We start from the raw sequence: 5,945 nt of genomic DNA, 5'->3' as shown, positions 1-5,945 counted from the left end.
GGCTGCTACATGTGAGCTTTGCATTATAACCTGTGGGATTAAATTGTGTGGCTAATGATCATTCATCTTGACCATCTAATGTCAATGGTGAATTACTTTATTTAAATCATGTGGGCTTGTTTAAATAGGAACTTGGCTAGGTTAGAGGGATTAATTGGTTGCCTTTGTTGCCTAAAATAAGTGGATCAAATATTGTTGCCCTTTTCTCTTAGTTGACATGGATCAAATATTGTCACTTGTCCCTGTTGCCTATTTTCTCATTGTTTCTTAATGATACAGAATGATCCATTGATCCCTCTTATGATCCAGAGATGATATATAATTCTTAAAGTTGCCTATAAACTGAAATTGATCCCTCTAATCCACAACTTAGATATTAGGACAAGTTTCTAATATCTAGTAGTCGAGTTCCAATATCAAAATGCCTCATCTTTGATGATGGCGACATTTTAACCATAACACAATTTGTTTTCCTTTTGTCTTTGTTTTGTTTCTCTTATTGCAGTAAATGAAGACTAAGGATTGAGAAGATGAAGATTTAGTTTTAGGGTTTTCTTTTATTATTTTGTAATTTTCCATTTCTTTTCTATCTTGTAAGTTATTGAGTAATCCTATTTGTAATAAAGTTAACTTATTTGTTTATTTGGACTTATCAAGTGTAGTTACTTGTACATATAATATTTATATACTTGTTTAAATTTCAAATTCCAATTCAATTTATTATTTGAATTATGTCTTTCATATTTGAATTTGAATTCAAACTATTTCCCTCGAAAATATAATAAATCAACAAAGGTCATGTCGAAATTTATCCACTTGTGTGGATGACACACATCAATTCCATCGACACAAGAGAAACCTCGATCACTTTGTGTTTTAGATGAACGCGCGAAAATCCCCCGGATTTCCATGCATGAATGCAATGCACATTCTCGTGTTCTCTCTTTTTCTTGCCTCTAAACCTGGGATATTACAGCTTTTCCCTTCAATACGGACTCTAAAAAGTGCCTGACTTAATTCCTGCAAAAATGACATGGGCCTGGCCCAAAACTAAAGGTGACGCAGCACAATATTATGCTATGGACGAATTTATGAAGTGGAAAACTCTATATTTCGTCCATGTCTTCATCTCTTCTTATGGTGGCTTCAAAGTTCTGAAATCTCCACTCGGGGCGTCATCTTCAATTCTCAAATGCTTGCTGCCATCTCCTCCATGTGTGATCATGCTTCAATGCTTGTCCTCCTTATCCATGCTAGGTCCATCATTCGTAAGAGTAACAAACATATCTGATTTACGAAGCGTCATATTCTCATGTATGTGAGGAATAGTTCCAAGAAACGAAAGTACCTGATAGTTAAGTTGTTTGGCACGAGCTCGAGTGATTGGTCCTTGTATTTGTGTGGCTGTAGCTACAGCGGTTGTATCAATAGATGAGATGTCCTCATCATGCCCCCCTTCTTGAATTGAAGTCGTCGTCGACGAAAGCTCCTCTTCTTCACCAAAGTAAGGCTTCAAATCTGCATTGTTAAATGTAGGACTAACCGGACCCAATTCTGCAGGAAGCTCAAGTTTATATGCATTATCATTTATTTTCTCTAACACCTTAAAAGGACCAGCAGCCCGTGGCATTAGTTTAGACTTGCGCAATTCAGGAAAACGATCTTTGCGCAAATGCGACCAAACAAGATCACCAACATCAAACACAACATGCTTTCTTCCTCTATCCCCATCAATTTTATACTTAGCATTCATGCGTTCTATGTTATCTTTAGTAGTCTGATGCAATTTTAATATCAATTCAGCATGGTCTGTTGCATCCAAATTATTTTGCACCGAAGATGGTAAAGGCAACAAATCAATAGGTGCACGTGGTACAAAACCATACACAATCACAAAAGGGCACATTTTAGTGGTAGAATGCAGTGAACGATTGTAAGCAAATTCAATATGAGGTAAACATTCTTCCCACAATTTTAAGTTCTTCTTCAAAACAGCCCGCAGCATAGTAGACAATGTTCTATTTACTACTTCAGTTTGTCCATCAGTTTGGGGATGACATGTAGTACTAAAAAGAAATTTAGTCCCCAACTTAGCCCATAAACATCTCCAAAAGTGGCTAAGAAACTTAGTATCACGATCAGAAACAATAGTATTTGGCACACCATGTAAACGAACAATTTCGCGAAAGAACAAATCAGCAACATGTGTAGAATCATCAGTCTTGTGACATGGAATAAAGTGTGCCATCTTAGAAAACCGATCCACAACAACAAAGATACTATCCCTCCCCTTCTGTGTACGAGGCAAACCCAAAACAAAATCCATAGAAATATCCTCCCAAGGTACACTAAGAACAGGAAGAGGCATATATAAACCATGTGGAGTAAGTCGAGACTTAGCTTTTTGACATGTAGTGCAGCGTGCCACAAATCTCTCAACATCTTGACGCATACGTGGCCAAAATAAGTGTGCAGCAAGTACATCCTCCGTCTTCTTCACACCAAAGTGACCCATCAATCCTCCTCCATGCGCCTCCTGCAACAACAAAAGACGAACGAAACTATGTGGGATGCATAGCTTGTTAGCATGGAACACAAATCCATCATTGAGGACGAATTTGTTCCTTGTTCTACCATCTTTACAATTCATCAACACATCTTTAAAATCAGCATCATGCAAGTATTGTTCCTTTATAGTTTCTAATCCAAAAATCTTGAAGTCAAGTTGAGATAGCATAGTATAACGGCGCGACAAAGCATCAGCAATAACATTATCTTTACCCTTTTTGTGTTTGATAACATAAGGAAAATACTCAATAAACTCAACCCACTTTGCATGGCGGCGATTCAACTTAGCTTGACTACGAATATGCTTCAAATATTCATGATCAGAATGTATAACAAATTCTTTAGGCCATAAATAATTTTGCCAAGTTTCTAATGTCCGAACCAGCGCATATAATTCTATATCATAAGTAGAATAGTTCAGACTAGGCCCACTCAATTTTTCACTAAAATATGCAACAGGTTTGCCCTCTTGTAATAACACACCTCCCAAACCAATTCCACTAGCATCACATTCAAGCTCAAAAGTCTTATTGAAATCAGGAAGTTGGAGTAATGGAGCATGTGTTAACTTGTCTTTCAGAATCATGAAGGCTTCTTGTTGTGCATCGCCCCACACAAAGAGCACATCCTTCTTGGTAAGCTCATTCAGCAGCGCCGCAATGGATCCAAAATCTTTCACAAAGCGCCTTTAGAAACCAGCGAGGCCAAGAAAAATCCTCACTTGTGTGACCGTCTTCGGCTGCGGCCAACTCTCAATTGCCTCAATCTTGGCTGGATCAACTTCAATTCCCTGCGCAGTAACGACATAGCCAAGAAACGCAACTCGATTGGTGCAAAAGGTGCACTTCTCAAGATTACCATACAAACGTGCATCACGTAAAGCATTGAAAACAGCACGTAAATGATCCAAATGATCCTCCAAAGATTTGCTATAAATCAGAATATCATCAAAGTATACCACCACAAAACATCCAATAAAAGCACGTAAAACTTCGTTCATCGGTCTCATGAAAGTACTAGGTGCATTCGTTAAACCAAAAGGCATTACTAACCACTCATATAAACCGAATTTAGTTTTAAACGCTGTTTTCCATTCATCTCCTAATTGCATACGAATCTGGTGGTAACCACTACGCAGATCAACTTTAGAGAACATAATAGAACCACTCAACTCATCAAGCATATCATCTAAACGAGGTATTGGGTGACAGTATCGAATGGTAATATTATTAATAGCTCTACAATCAGTACACATGCGTGAAGAACCATGTTTCTTAGGTACCAAGATAATAGGAACAACACATGGACTAAGAGACTCACGAATGTAACCTTTATCTTGGAGAACCTGAATTTGTCGCTGAATCTCTTTCGTCTCTTCAGGATTGGTACGATATGGTGCACGGTTGGGCAGCGAAGCTCCCGGAATCAAGTCAATTTGGTGTTCTATCCCACGAATAGGTGGTAATCCAGGTGGAACATCTTGTGGGAACACATCAATGAATTCCTACAAAAGGTTAGCAACCGCAGGTGGCAAAGAAGGGGGCATATCCTCAAATGAAAACATAACTTCTTTGCAAATAATAGCATAGCATTGAGTAGTGTTCACATCAAGTTTAGCAATATCAGATTTGCTAGCAAGCAAACAAGGATTCTTCAAACGAATTTCAGTAGCATGGTTCGAATCAGATTTAGTATTAGTCTTATGTGGCACAAAATCTGCAGCAACAATCTGATTTTCACTCTTATGTTTCTCCTCGTTTCTCTACTAGCTCTAGCAAGATCATCTTTTACTATTTGTTCAGGAGTCATAGGTTTGAGACCAATTTTATTTCCATCATGCATAAGAGAATACTGATTAGTTTTACCATTATGAACAGATTCTCTATCAAATTACCAAGGTCTACCAATTAACAAAGAACAAGCTTGCATAGGTACAACATCACAATCAACAAAATCAGAATATGTACCAATAGTAAAATGCACACGTGTAGTTCTTGTTACCTTGAGCTTCCGAGAGCTCTCGAACCATTGAATGTAATATGGATGTGTGCGCTGTCTTGTAGGGAGAGAAAGCTTCTCCACCATGTCAACGCTAGCCAGATTATTGCTGCTCACTCCATCAATGATGATCCTTATAGCTCACTCTTTTACAACGCCTCTTGTTTGAAACAGATTGTGGCGTTGATCATGCTCGGATTTGCTCAATTGCACGCTCAACACACGTTGTGCAACTAAGCTCATGTACTAATCAGCAGTGTCAGCTTCCATTACCTCCATCTCTCTCTCTCTGAATCAGAATTGGCGCCATCACGTGCAGAAATAAGGGCCAATGTATCTTCGTCAAAGTCACTTGCAGAATCATATTCTCCATCTCCATGCACCAACATCACACGCTTGGTTCTGCATTCTCTCTCTATGTGTCCAAATCCCAAACATTCGCCACATTGTATGTCGCGCGTCTTCCCTGTGGAGGCCATATAGGATGAACTCCGAGGAGGACCACCAGATGGTGGTGGCGTAGCAACAGATGGTACTCGTGATTCAGGCGTGGTGTACTTTGATGTAGTAGGTGCTGGTGCAGTCCCACGATATGGTGACGCTGATTATCGCGGAGACCACGATGATGTACGACCTGCAAAAATATTAGCTCTTCTCCATGGTGGTTGACGATCCTGCACTTCACGTTCAGCTTTGCAAGCAAGATGAAACAAGCGAGTAATAGTGTTGTACTCCTTATAATCTAGAACATGTTGAATCTCTTTATTCAAACCACCAAAGAAACGTGCAAGCATAGCCTCATTATCCTCTACAATACCACAGTGAATCATGCCAGTTTGCAATTCTTGATAATAGTTTTCTACAGAATTTTTTCCTTGTTCTAAGCGAGATAATTTTGTCAGCAAATCACATTGATAATGTGGAGGAACAAACGAGTACGCATAGCAAGTTTTAAACCAACCCAAGTAGTAGGAATATTTGCTGGATGTGCTCTACAATATTCAGACCACCATATAGAAGCAAAATCTTTGAACTCACAAGTAGCAGCACTAACACGCAAGTGATCAGGGTATTTTAAACATGCAAAGCATTGTTCTACTTCCAATTCTCATGTAAGATATGCATCAGGATTATATCTACCATCAAATGGCGGAATGTTCAATTTAAGTTGTGCAACATGATCATCATCACGTACCAGCCGTGGAGGTGGGCGACCGTTGCGGTTCAGTTGTCGTGGACGACCAGGTGCAGGTTGTTCGACTTCCTCGCCGTCCAGCACGTTCTCCTCGACCTGCTCATCCGTGTCCCCTTCATAGTCTTCGTATCCTTCATCAGAAGGCGCGTCAAGTGCGGCTGCTGCAGCAGGAGCGGTACCCGCA

The sequence above is a fragment of the Lolium perenne genome, chromosome 1 (genome assembly GCF_019359855.2).
Source record: "Lolium perenne isolate Kyuss_39 chromosome 1, Kyuss_2.0, whole genome shotgun sequence".
Classification (NCBI taxonomy): domain Eukaryota; kingdom Viridiplantae; phylum Streptophyta; class Magnoliopsida; order Poales; family Poaceae; genus Lolium; species Lolium perenne.
Note: the sequence above shows the minus strand (reverse complement) of the source record.